The sequence below is a fragment of the Meriones unguiculatus genome (genome assembly GCF_030254825.1).
Source record: "Meriones unguiculatus strain TT.TT164.6M chromosome Y unlocalized genomic scaffold, Bangor_MerUng_6.1 ChrY_unordered_Scaffold_25, whole genome shotgun sequence".
Lineage (NCBI taxonomy): Eukaryota > Metazoa > Chordata > Mammalia > Rodentia > Muridae > Meriones > Meriones unguiculatus.
The window spans coordinates 19470477-19484887 of NW_026843710.1; the positions used below are offsets into that span (position 1 = coordinate 19470477).

The 14411-nt window shown below is 38.1% G+C and overlaps 1 non-coding gene across 1 annotated transcript; it reads right to left on the reverse strand.

Annotated features, from left to right (window-relative positions):
• Positions 1–579: 579 nt before the first annotated feature.
• On the reverse strand, positions 580–684 carry LOC132651824 (U6 spliceosomal RNA). Its single transcript, XR_009589383.1, has one exon. It is a non-coding gene; the product is annotated as a U6 spliceosomal RNA (small nuclear RNA).
• Between the last annotated feature and the right edge of the window lie 13727 nt (positions 685–14411).

Consider the following 14411-nt stretch of genomic DNA (forward strand, 5'->3'; position numbering starts at 1 on the left):
GGATAGAGAGTTTTGCAGGATATAGTAGCCTGGGTTGACCTCTGTGTTCTCTTAGGGCCTGCATGGTATTTGTCCAGGCCTTTCTGGCTTTCATAGTCTTTGTTGAGAAGTCAGGTGTGATTCTGATGGGTTTGCCATTACATGTTACTTGGCCTTTTTCCCTTGCAGCTTTTAGTATTTTTTCTTTGTTCTGTATACTTATTGTTTTGATTATTATGTGATGGGAAGATTTTCTTTTCTTGACTTATTTATTGGCTATTTTGTAGACCTGTTGTAATCCTGTTGGCCTCTCATTAGAGAAGAGATTCTTCTTTTTCCTCTATTCCTATTATTCTTAGGTTTTGTATTTTTATGTTATTTTAAATTTCTTGGATGGTCTGTCTCAGAAAGTTTTTTCTTTAATTTAACATTTTCTTTGACAGATACATCAGTTTCTTCCATTGTATCTTCAACATCTGATATTCTTTCTTCCATATCTTGTAGTCTATTGTTTATGATTAACTCTGCAATTCCTGTTTTCTTTCCTAAGTTATTTCTCCCAACAATTTCCTGTATTTGTGTTTTCTTTAATTTCTCCCAAAATATATGGAACACTTCACAAATTTGCGTGTCATTCTTGCACAGGAGCCATGCTAATCTTCTCTTTCATTCCAAATTTAGTATATGTGCTGCTGAAGCAAGCACCACATATTTCTTTCAAGTGGTCATTAATATATCACATATCCTTGACTTGTGAGTTCCCCATCATCACAGATTCCATTATTACTTGTTAAAGGAGAGATATGTCCTCACTTAGTGAATTATTTTTTGTGAAAATGCTCCCTGACTGAGGTAAATTTTTGAACAAAGAGAGATTTTTTGAGACATTGCTCATATTTTTATAGAGACCATCCATGATGTAACATAGTCAATCAATCATCTTGTTGTAGTCCTTCACCAAAACTGAGATATTTTCATATTGAACCACAACTGGCAGGCAGAAAGAAGAAGACTGAAAAAGACAGAGAGAGAGAGAGAAAGAAAGAGAGAGAGAGAGCGCTAAAAAGACATATTCAGAAATAGAGAGACCAAGACAACAGAAAGATATAAAGTGACAGAGACGGACAGAGACTCCATTCTCTCTGGTCACTTTCATTGGCATATCAACCTCAAAGCACACTCTCCTATAATATATATCCAATAGGAATTCTATTTTTTATTTTAAATATTATTAATTATACTTTATGTACTTTGTATCCACCCATAACCCTCAGTCTCCTCCCAATCCCACCTTCACTCATCCTTCTTCACACATGGCCCTATCCAAGTCTACTCATATGGAGGTCTTCCTCTCCTTCATTCTGATCCTAATCTATCATATCTCATCAGGAGTGGCACATTATCTTCCTCTTTGGCCTTTAAGGTTGCTCAACCATCAGGGTAAGTTGATCAAAGAGCAGGACACTCATCTAATGTCAGAGGCAGTCCCTGTTTCCATTACTGTGGAACCCAATTAGATACCAAATTGCCATGGGATAAGTCTGTACAGGGGTTCTAGGTTATCTCCATGGTTAGAGTATGAGACTCAGAAAATATACCTGTGCTTAGATTTTTTGGTTCTGTTGTGGAGATTTTGGCCTCTCCAGATCTTATTATTTCACACTTCTTTCATTAGATTACATGCTCTCTGCCAAATACTTTTCCATAAGTCTCAACATCTTCTTTAATAGTCTGCAGGACAGAGCCTTTCAGAGGCCCTTTGTGACAGGCTCCTAACTTGTTCCATGTTTTCTCCCTCTAATGTCCATCCTCTTTGCCTTTCAGGATGGGTATTGAGCATTTTACCCTCTCAATTAGTTTTTAGGTATTCAAATTTTAGTAGGTTTCTCCTATATTATATGATTATATGTGTGAGTATATACCTTGTTTGTCTTTCACTTCTGGGATAGCTCACTCATTCAGAATGGGATAGAGCATTTTAGTCAGAGTTCTCCCTCTTGATTAGTTTCTTTAGGTGTAAAGATAACAGTAGATTTATCCTATATTCTATGTCTATATGAGTGTGTATATACCATGTGTATATTGCTGCTTCTGGATAGCTCACTCAGGATGATCTTTTCCAAATCTCACCATTTACCTGCAAATTTCATGATTTTGTTGTCTGTTTTTACTACTGAGTAATATTCAATTGTGTAGATGTATCACAATTTCTGTATCCATTTTTTGTTTGGGGGCATCTGGGTTGTTTCCAGGTTCTTACTATTACAAATAAAGCTGCTATAAACATGAATGAGCAAATATTCTTACTGCATACTTGAGCCTCTTTTAGATTTATGCCTAGGTGTAGTATAGCTGGATCTTGAGGATGCACTACTCCTAGTTGTCTGAGAGAGCACCAGATTGATTTCCAGACTACATACCAGTTTACATTCTGACTAGAGGTTGGGGAAGGTTGCCTTTTCTCCACAACCTCTCCAGCATGTATTGTCACTTAAGTTTTTGATCATGGCCATTCTGACAGGTGTAAGGTTGACAATCAGGATTGTTTTCATTTGCATTTCCCTGATGACTAATTACATTGCACATTTTTTCAGTATTTCTCTGCCATTCGATATTCCTCTACAGAGAATTCTCTGTTTAACTCTGTTCCCCATTTTTTAAATTGGATTACTTGATTTGTTGCTTTTCAACTTCTTTCATTCTTTATATTTACTGGATATTAGCCCTCTGTCACATAGAGGTTTGGTGAAGAGTCTTTCCCAATCTGTAGGCAGTCGTTTTATTTTGATGATGATGTCCTTTCCTTTACAGAAGCATTTCAGTTTCATGAAGTCCCATTTATTGATTGTTGTTCTCAGAGACTGTGCTGTTGGTGTTTTGTTCAGGAAGTTGTCTTCTCTGCCAATCAGTTAAGGTGCTTCCCCACTTTTTCTTCTAACTGATTTAATGTTCTGGTTTTATGTTGAGGTCTTTGATCCACTTGGACTTTAGTTTTCTGCAGGCTGACAAGTTTGGATCTACTTGCAATTTTCTACATGTAGACATGTTAGACCAGCACTGTTTGTTGAAGATCCTATCTTTTTTTATTGTATGGTTTTGGCATCTTTGTCAAAACTCAGGTGTCTATACCTGTGTGGGTTTCTTTCTGTTTCTTCTATTTGTTTCCAATGACCACCTTTCTGTCTCTAACATGCAATTTTTAGTACTAGTGCTCTATAATACACTTTGAGATCAGGGATGGAGATACTTTGAGAAAACCTTTTATTGTTGAGCATTGTTTTAGCAATTGAGGATTTCTTGTTTTTCCATATGAAGTTGAGAATTTTTCTTTCCAAGTCTGCAAAGAATTTTGTTGGTAATTTGATGGGAAATGAATTAAATCTGTTGATTGCTTTTGGTAAGATTGTCATTTTTACAATGAAAATTCTGCTAAATCATGACTTTGAGAGAATTTTTAATCTCCTGTTATCTTTTTCTAATTCATTCTTCAGAAACTTGAAATTTTTTTCATACAAGTTTTTCACTAGCTTTGTTAGGGTCAAACTAAGATACTTTATGTCTTTGAGAAAATACAAGAACACATCAAAAATATCATTCACTATCATGTAGGCTTCATAGAAGGTATACAGGGTTTGTTGAATATACTGAAATCCATAAATGTGATCCACCATATTAACAAACTGCAAGGAAAAAAAACTAATGATAATCTCCTTAGATGCTGAAAAAAACATTTGACAAAATCCAAACTCCATTCATATTTGAAGTATTGGAGAGATCAGGGATACAAGGCACATATGTCACTATACTAAAAGCAATATAGAACAATCCTATAGCCATCATCAAACTAAACTGAGAGAAACTTAAAGCGATTCCACTGAAATCAGGCATAAGGCAATGCTGCTCACTCTTTCCATCTCTCTTCACCATATTTCTGGATGTCCTTTATAGAACAATAATACAATTGAAGGAGATCAAGGGGATAGAAATACAAAATGAAGGATTCAAATTATCAATATCTACAGATGATATGATGGTACGACTCAGTGAACCCCAACATTTTAGGTGGGAAGTCCTAAAGCTTGCTGATAAACACAACTGGAAAAGTGAATGGATACAAAATTAACTCAAAAAAAGGACATTTTCTGTCTACAAAAGACAAAATTGCTAAAAAAGAAATTCAGGAAACAAAAGGAAGTATATTATCAAACAAGGTCATACCTCATAACATTTTCCAAACCTTTCAACACTGGGGACTGAACATGTAAACAGGTGTGCTTCAAGGGGATTTGCAATTCAAATCACCAATAAGTGGAAGAAGATGGAGGCAATTCTAGGCTAAAAGAACATAGTTATCATGATAGTTTGTCATTCAATACAATGATTAAAGACACAGCAACTTCCAAAGACTAAAGTACAGAAGTGATCTCCTTTGGGGAAAATGTGGAATATTTTCATAATGTAATATTATTCATCTAAGAAAATGACCTCATGATATTTTCTGGCAAACGGTTGGAACAGGAAAAATCATCCTGGTTGAAGTTACTAAAATGGAAAAAGGAAAATATGGTTTCTATTCACTTAGGAGTTCTCTTAACAGTGTGGGTAAAAGTTGCCATAGGCCATCTATTGTGACCAAACCAGTCTTCAACTAGGGGAATTGGGTGTCAATTAATAGAGTTGTTGGGCCAGGGAATCCTACAGAAATTTTAAAGTGACCCAGGCTGCTGTTGTTAAAATATGTTGTTTTCTGCCTTCAACTGATACACCAGTTTCATGTCCTTTTATCCACAGAGATGCTCCCTTCTGTATCAAATTGGATTGCATACAGATACCCACAGTATTATATGCAGAGAGAAACCTTGAAACACACAGCTGTAAATGGGCTTTTCAAAGGAATTCTCCCTCCCCTCAGAGCTCTGGGAAGCCTGCAGGAGACGAGGCAGGAAGAGTTTCATAAGCAGAGGAAATTGAGGACACAAGTAGAGAAAGGGCATAGAGGTATAAGAAGGAGGGTGGGTAGGACGGAAACTCTGATCATGTGCCAATGATTAGATGAAAAACACATACTTCAATTGATATATTTTAAGGAAAAAATTAATGTGGCACATGGGTAAGAATTTGAACCTGAAAGCAATGGAAAAGTAATGTAATGTATATTACATGAAATTCCCACATAACAAATAAAAATAATATGTTGACAACTTTTACAATGACTTTTAACATGGAAAAAATATTCTGCTAAAGGAGGGCAGAGTTTGATTTTGTAAGGTACTCATTTCCAGGACCTCATTATGTATCAGAGAATCCTAGCATTGAATTAGTCCTTTCCCAGCTACCCCAGACCCTATGGTGGCATCACTTTAAAAAGCAGTCCTGACATTAACACTACATTAAGAGGGTTTGATTGGAGGACCACAGCAGGAAACACAGCTGCTCTTGCTTCCTAGGAGATAACACAGACCCATTTTACTATCCTGAAAGCCCAATTTTAAAAGTGGACCAGGAAGGTTCCTCACTGACCACTCAGTAGGACATAGCTGCCCATCCAGCCAGGTCAGGCAAGGCAAGACTGCTCATAGAGGGTTTCCAACAATAGTGTAGAAGACCTCCCTTATCAGTGAAGTAGAGAAAGGGCATAGAGTTAGAAGAAAGAGAGTGGGTGGGACTGAAACTCTGATCATGTGCCAATGATTAAATGAAAAACACATACTTCAATTGATGTATTTTAAGGAAAATGGGGTGGTCTGAGTCTGATAAGTATATATCAAGTTCCCTGCAACCTTGGGAACCAGAGAGCAAACTTTGTGTAACGTTGAATGAATTTCCGAATCCTTGCCAGGTGTTACAGATGTGTTGCTACTGTGAAAAAAAAATTGCTTTATAAGTGTTCTTTGGACATTTAGTAAACTGAGACTTGATCAGGAATCTGTCTTGTCTCTAATCTTTATGTCTCTGTCTGCCATTTTCATTCCCTCTTTCAGGTGGACCCTTTTCTACTAGCCTGAAGAATGGGTCAGTTGGCACCTGAACAAGGGACCTTGAAAAGGAGGGGGTGCTGGGATCAGTAAGCTATCATCTCTATGGCCAGCTCCAAGGGACCTGACAAAGTGGTTATCAGGCATTTGTGAAGCCACCAAGAAGACCGCCCGCTGATCACCAGGAATCACCTAAACATGCTCTGGGTCACCTTCTAAGCGAACTTCTGGACCCCCAAGTCTGGGATATCTAAAACCCCTCTGTGGCTAGGCACCCTTCCTCTGTAGTCATTCAACTATAGGACACCACCCAGGATGTTGTTCAGGCTCAATACCCTCTTTCCTCTTCAGAGTCTTAGGGGACTTAAGCCTATTTTCTCTGACCTAAGAAAAAAACTCCTCCAACCCACTTCCTCTCCTTTCATCACCCCCATGCTCATGGTTAAAAAGTCCAATAGAACCTATCACCTGGTTCAAGATCTCCAGCTACTAAATTCTGCAGTTGTTCCTCTCCACCCTATTGTAGCTAATCCTGATACCCTCCTCTCGACTATTTTCTCAGGCACTTCCCATTTCTCAGTTTTGGATTTTAAAGATACATTTTTCTCTATTCCTTTAGACATCCAGTCACAAAATATATTTGCCTTCACTAGGACTAACCCTGACACCCTGGTCTCTACTCAGCTTACCTGGATTGTTTTACCCCAGGGTTTTTACCCGGAATCCCACGGATTCTGAGACAGCCCACATCTTTTGGCCAGGCCCTAGCTTCTGATATACTCTCATTATCTCTCCATAAATCTAAACTTATATACAGTATGTAGATGACCTCCTCTGCAGCCCATTCCTACAAGTTAGCTAGGCTAACATTTCTGCTCTTCTAAATTTCCTATACAGCAGGGGCTATCTGGTATCACCCTCCAAGGTCCAGTTATCCACTTCTGAGGTCACTTACCTGGGACTAACAAAAAGCCAAACCCACAAGGGCATCACCATAGACAGAAAAGACCTAATACAGTCTCTGGCAGTTCCCTCTAATAAAGAAGAAATCCTATAGTTTCTGGGATGGCTGGTTTCTTACGGTCCTGGGTCTCCTCCTTTTCCCTTCTTGCCCACCCCTTATATGAGGCAGCCATAGGCCCTTTGCATGAACCCCTTATTAAAACCTGTTACTAAGCCCTTTCAGAGGCTGCAACAGGCTCTTCTTGAGGTCCTGGCCTTACATATTCCAGACCCTCCTTCTCACTCTGTCCCTTCTCCCTATATGTAACAGAAAAAAAATGATATGCTCTTGGAGCCCTGGGCCACTAATTGGGACCCTCCTTTGCATCTGTAGCATATCTGTCAAAAAAATTAGGCCTGACATTCCAGGGATGGGCACCTGCATTCATGCCCTAGTGGCTGCAGAGCTCCTTATTTGAGAGTCAAAAAAAAACTAACTTTCAGGTCACCTATTAATGTCTTCTCTTCTCACAATTTGTCTCACCTTTTAACATACAAAGGCTTAAAAATGTTACCTCCTTCCAGGGTCCTTTCCCTCAGATGACACTAATAGAAGACTCTACCCTCACTTTCCAAACATGCCCAACTCTTAATATTTCAAGCCTTATTCCTCAACCTAACTCTGACTATTCCCCATCTCACTCTTGCACTGAAACTTTAGAGGAATTATTGCCCCACCCTTCACACATACAGGAAGGCACATTACCTCAGGCTACCTATACCTGATACACAGATGGCAGCTCCTTTATACACGAGGGATATCAAAAAGCAGGTTATGCCATAGTGTTGGATACTGAGGTGGTTGAGGTCCCTGCCCACACCACTAATCAAAAGGCCTAACTAATAGCACTTTCCTGAACTTTCTAATTAGCCCAGGGATAATACCTTAATATCTATGCAGACTCTAAATATGCTTTTTATATTCTTCTCTCCCATGCTGCCATCTGGCGAGAGTGTGGTTGCTTACAGCAAAGGGAGGATCAATAACCAATGCAGGCCAAATTATGGACATGCTAGAATCCTCCCACCTTCCCACAGCCATTAGAATAGTCCACTGCTGGTCCCATCAGAAGGATAATTCCATAGTTTCCAAAGGGAATAGCATGGCTGATAAGGTAGCTAAGGCTGTGCCCCTAAAAGGCCTAGATGCCTCCCTTCCACCACAAAATATCCTTACACTACAACCCACATCTCTCCTGCCCTCTGATCTGACACTTGTATTATCCTGTCTTATCTACACAAGCTCTTTCAACCTAACAGTCAAGCTTTGTCTAACGTCATTAGGGCTCACCTGCATCCTACCTCTGAGGACTTGTGCTTCCTAAAGTCCATTATTGCTTCTTGTAAGATGTGCCAGACCTCAGATCCTAACTCAGGATTTAGTAGACCCCCTTTCCCTACCCACCAGGCTAGAGGCTCTCTTTCTGGGACTGACTGGCAACTTGATTTTACCTTCATGCCAGCAGTCAAAGGTATCCAGTACCTCCTGGTCTTGGTGGCCACATTCTCCGGGTGGCTGGAGGCTTTTCCCACTACTAACAAAAGAGCTCAGACAGTTTCTTATCTCCTTCTCTGTGATAATATCCCACATTTTGGAATGCCTACCTTCCTTCAGTAAGATAATGGTCCTGAGTTCACTTCTCAGATTTCCCAAACCTTATCTAAAGCCCTTAATATCCCTTGGTATTTTCATATCCCATACTGTCCCCAGTCTTCAGGAAAGATAGAACAAACTAATTGATCCCTAAAGAACACTCTTGTTAAACTATCACAAGAGCTTCACCTTGATTGGGTAAAACTCCTCACCCTGGCTCTTTTCAGGCTCTCCCCAAAAAACTTCTATTTAACCTTACAAAGATAAATTCTGCCTTCCTTTAATGGAATCTTTTCTCCATGTTAAAAGTCATGGTAAAAATTGTCAACCTATTATTTTTATTGCTTATCAGGGGATTTGATATAATATACATTACACTCCTTTTCCATTGCTCCCAGGTTCAAATGCCTTCCCATGTGCCAGTCTATTTTTTTTATTTAAAATACATGAATTTTAGTATATGTTGTTCATCTAATCACTGGCACATAGTCAGAGTCTCAGTGCCAGGTCTCTTAAAGAATAAAGTGTTCATCCTTGCTGTACCCTTGCATCACCACCAAGAAGAAGACACCAGTCCTGAAGAGATCTATACTTCATCACATTGACCACATTTTTATGTATATATTCATTATGATTTGTTCACATTTTATCTCCTCTGATGCCCCACTCTTCTCTGTCCATTTCCAGCTACCCTCCTTTTTCTACTTCCCTGATAGCAGAGGTCCTCCTCCTGCTTCTATCTGTCCCCAATTTGTCAAGACTCATCAAGACTGGCTGCAGCAATTTCCTCTGTGGCCTGCTTCTCAGGACATTGTTCTTCTTGTGTCTTCAATTCCTTCTAATTAGGACACTCATCCTGCCTCCTCTCCTGCAGACACAAAGCTCTGAAGGGATGGAGAATTCCATGGGGAAATCCCATTTAGAGCTCAGTGTTATAAGGTCTCTCTCTTCATATTATAAGAGTGTGGATTTCTTGTATGCAATCCCATGTGATCCAGAAGGAAGCATCTTTTTGGCTGCAAGAATATGACATTGATCTATCAGATGTGGGGAAAGAGAAACATATTTTAATAACAAAAGCCTGGGTTGACTTAAAATTTCTGTAGGTTGACCTGGCCCAAAAACTCAATTAATTGCCACCTAATCCCGGTAGTGGAAGTCTGCTTTGTTCACAATAGATGGCCATTTGAAAAATTTTCCCACACTGTTAGGAGACCTCCTAATAAGTGAATACATACCATATTTGTCTTTCTGCATTTAGGTACTTCACCCAGGATGATTATTTTTAGATTCAACCTGAAAATATCATGATGTCATTTTTGTAGCTGAATCTCCATTATGGAAATATTCCAGATTTTCCCCAATGGAGATTGTCAGTCCTGTTCTTTAGTTCATGGAAGTTGTTGGGACTTTAGTCATTGTATTGAATGGCAAACTTTCAGGATAACTATGTACTTTTAGCCTAGAAGTCTTTCCATCTTCTTCCACTTTCTGGTGATTTGAATTGCAAATCCCCTTGAAGCTCATCTATTTACATGATTAGTCCCCAGTAATGAAATGCCTGGTTATTGTTAGAAGGTACGGCCTTGTTAGATAATATAATTCCTTTTGTTACCCTAAGTTTTTCAGCCCTTTTGTCTATTGTGTAAAGGAGGGCTACTGATTTTTTTGAGTTAATTTTGTATCCAGTCACTATGCCAAAGGTGTTTATTATCTGTAGGGGGTCACATGTAGAATTTTAGGGCTCACAGAAGTATATTATCATACCATCTGCATATAGTGATACTTTGATTTCTTCATTTCACATTTCTCTCCTCTTGATCTTTTTCAATGGTTTTATTGCTCTAGCAAGGACTTCCAGAACTATATTGAAGAGATATAGAAAGAATGGGCAGCCTTGCCTTATCCTGACTTCAGGAGGATTGTTTTAAGTTTCTCTCACTTTAGTTTGATGTTGCCTATAGGCTTGCTGTATATTGCCTTTACTATATTTAGATATGTGCCTTGTATCCCTGATCTCTCCAACACTTTAAACATTAATGGAGTTTGGATTTTGTCAAATGCTTTTTTAGCATCTAAGGAGATTATCATGCCATTTTTTTCTTTCAATATGTTAATATGGTGGATCACATTGATGTATTTCTGTATATTAAACCACCCCTGCATACCTGGGATGAAGCCAACTTGGTCATAGTGGATGATTTCTTTGATGTGTTCTTGTATTTGGTGAAAGCCATTAAAGTACTTTAATATAACCCTAACCAAGCAAGTCAAAGATTTGTATGACAAAAATTTCAAGTCTCTGAAGAAAGAATAAGAATAAGATGCCAGAAGATGGAAAAAACACAAGTACTTATGGCTTGGCAGGATTAACATATTAAAAATGACCATCTTACCAAAAGCAAAATACAAATTCAATGCATTTCCCATCAAATCACCAACAGTATTCATTGCAGACTTTAACAGAAAAAAATCTCTACTTCATATGGAAGAACCCAGAATTGCTAAAACAATCCTCTACAATAAAAGATCTTCTGGAGGTATATCCATCCCTGATCTCAAACTGTAGTATATGGTAACAAGTAAAAAAAAAAAAAAAAAAAGAACCTGCATGATACCGGCATGAAAACAGAATGGTGGATCAATGGAATCAAATAGAACACCAAGTCTCTTAAAGAAAACTGGGTTCATCCTTGCAGCATCCTGGTGCCAATCCCAAGAAGAAGCCATCAGTCCCGAAAATTTATACTTCATAACCTTGATCACGGTTTTTCATGTGTTTGTTTATTAAGATTTGTTCACTTTGTATCTCCTCTGCTGCCCCTTCCCTATTCTATGTCCAGTCCCACCCAGCCTGCCTCTTCTAACACCATGCCGTTTCTCTACTTCACTGATTGGGGAGGTACTCCTCCCACTTCTATCTGTCCCCAGTTTGTCAGGTCTTATCAAGTTGGGCTGCATCATTGTCCTCTGCAGCCTGATTCTCCAGGCATTGTTCTTCTTATGTCCACATTTCCGTCTACTTATGATACTCTCCCTGCACCTCTCCTGCAGGCTTGCCAGAGCTCTGAGGTGAGGGAGAATTTCATAGGAAAATCCCATTTAGAGCTGGGTGTTTTAACGTCTCTTTCTGCATAATATCAGACTGTGGGTCTCTGTATGCAATCCCATTTGAGGCAGAAAGAAGCATCTCTGTGGAGGCAAGAACATGACAATGATCAATCAGTTGAGGGCAGAGAACAACAAAGTTTAATAAAAACAGCCTGGGTGGCTTGAAAATTTCTGTAGGGTGCCAGGCCCAACAACTCAGTTCACTGCCATGCAATAACCCCTAGTTAAAGACAGGTTTGGTCACGATAGATGGTGATTTGTAACTATATACTCCACTATTAGTAGACCACCTTATATGTGAATACATAGTATATTTCTCTGTCTGAACCAGGATGATTTCTCCTGGTTCCATCCATTTGCCTGAAAATAGGCTGTCATTTTCTTAACTGAATAATACTCCTTTAAAGAAACAGTCTACATTTTCCCAAAGAGATTGTCATTCCAGTTCTTTAGTCTGTAATTTGAAGGAACTTTATTCATTGTACTGCATGACAAAATATCAGGATAACTGTTCTTTTAGCTTAGAAGTCCCTCCATCTTCTCCCACTTCCTGATGATTTGAATTCCAATTTTCCCTTGAAGCTCATCTATTTACATGTAGAGTCCACAGGAAAGAAATAACTAGAAAGGATTAGAAGGTTGGACTTGTTATATAATATAATTCCTTTTTTCCCCTACTTTTGTTCTCAACCATTTTGTCTTTTCTATACAGGAGAGCTACTGAATATTTTCAGTTAATATTGTATCCACCCACATTGTTAAAGGTGTAGGAGTTTCCTGATAGAATTTTTGGATTCACTCTGGAAATCTATCATATCATCTGAAAATAGTGATATGTTGACTTCTTCCTTTTGGATTTCTATCCCCTTGATCTCCTTCAATTGTCTTATTGTTCTAGGAAGGGCCTCCAGAACTATGTTGAAGTGACATGGAGAGAGTGGTGAGCCTTGCCTTGTCCCTGATTTCAGTGTTTTTACTTTAATTTTCTCTCACTTTAGTTTGATGTTGGCTATAGGCTTGTTGTATATTGCCTTTATATCCCTGATCTCTCTAATAATTTAAACATGAATGGATGTTGGATTTTTATTAAATGCTTTTTCAGCATCTAAGGAGATTATCATGGCTTATTTTTCTTTCTTTATGTTAATATGGTGGATCACATTGAGGGATTTCCATATACTGAACCAACTTTGCATACCTGGGATGAAGCCTACTTGGACATAGTGGATTATATCATTGTTGTGTTCTAGTATTTGGTTAAAGATATAAACTACCTTACTGTGACCCTTAAAAAGGAAGTCAAAGACTTGTATGAAAAAAAAAATTGAAGACTCTAAAGATAGAATTAGAAGAAGATATCAGAATATGGAAAGATCTTCCCTGCTTATGGCTTGGCAGAAAAAATGGTCATCTTACTAAAAGCAATCTTCAGAATCAATGCAATTCTTATCAAATTAATAATGCAATTCTTACAGAACTTGAAAGAAAAATTCTCAAGTTAATATGGATAAACAAGGAACCCAGAATTCCTAAAACAATTCTCTACAATAAAAATATCTTCTGAAGATACCTCCATTCCTGATCTCAAGTTTTACTATAGAGCAACAGTAATAAAAAGCTGCATGGTTTGGGCATAGAAAGAGAATAGTGGATCATGGAACAAAATATAAGACCCAGAAACAAACCCAAACACTTATGGACACCTGATTTTTGACAAAGATGCCAAAACCATACGATGGAAAAATGTAGAACCTTCAACAAATGGTGCTGGTCTAACTGGATGTCTACATGTAGAAAAATGCAAATAGATACATACTTATCACCCAGCACAAAACTAAATTCCAAGTGGGTCATAAACCTCAAAATAAAACCAGACACATTATATTGGTTAGAAGAAAACTGGGGAAGAGACTTGAACTCATTGGCATAGGAAACAACTTCCTGAACAAAACACCAACTGAGCACATGCTCTAAGAACAAAATTGATAAATGGACTTCATGAAACTGAAAAGCTTATGTAAACCAAAGGACACTGTCATCAAAACAAAAGGAATGTCCACAAATTTGGAAAGAATCTTCATCAAGCCTCTATGTGACAGATGGCTAATATCCAATATATATAATGAATTAAAGAAATTAAAAAGCAACAAATCAAGTAATCCAATTAAAATATGGGGAACAGAGCTAAACAGAATTCTCGATAGAGGAATATCAAATGGCAGAGGAACACTTAAAGAAATGTTCAAAGTCATTAGCCATCAGTGAAATACAAAACAAAACAACCCTGAGAGTTCACTTTATAACCATCAGAATGGCTAAAATAAAAAACTGAAGTGACAACACATGCTGGGGAGGTTGTGGAGAAGGGAAATCTTCCTTCACTGCTGGCAGAAAATAAACTTTTAGTATTGCTGGTGAGAATGTAAACTTGTGCAACCATGCTGGAAATCAATGTGGTGATTTATCAAACAACTAAGAATAGCACTTCCTCAAGATCCAGTTCTACCACTCCTAGGCATATATCCAAAAAAAAGGCTCAAGTACACAATAAGAACATTTGTTCAACCATTTTTATAGCAGCTTTATTTTTAATAGCCAGAACCTGGAAACAACAAGATTTCAATCAAATGAAAAATAGATACAGAAATTGTGGTACATCTACAGATGGAGTATTACTCAGCAATAAAAAACAAAGAAATTAGGAAATTTTCAGCTAAGATTGGGAACTGAATGTGAGCTAATGCAGAAGC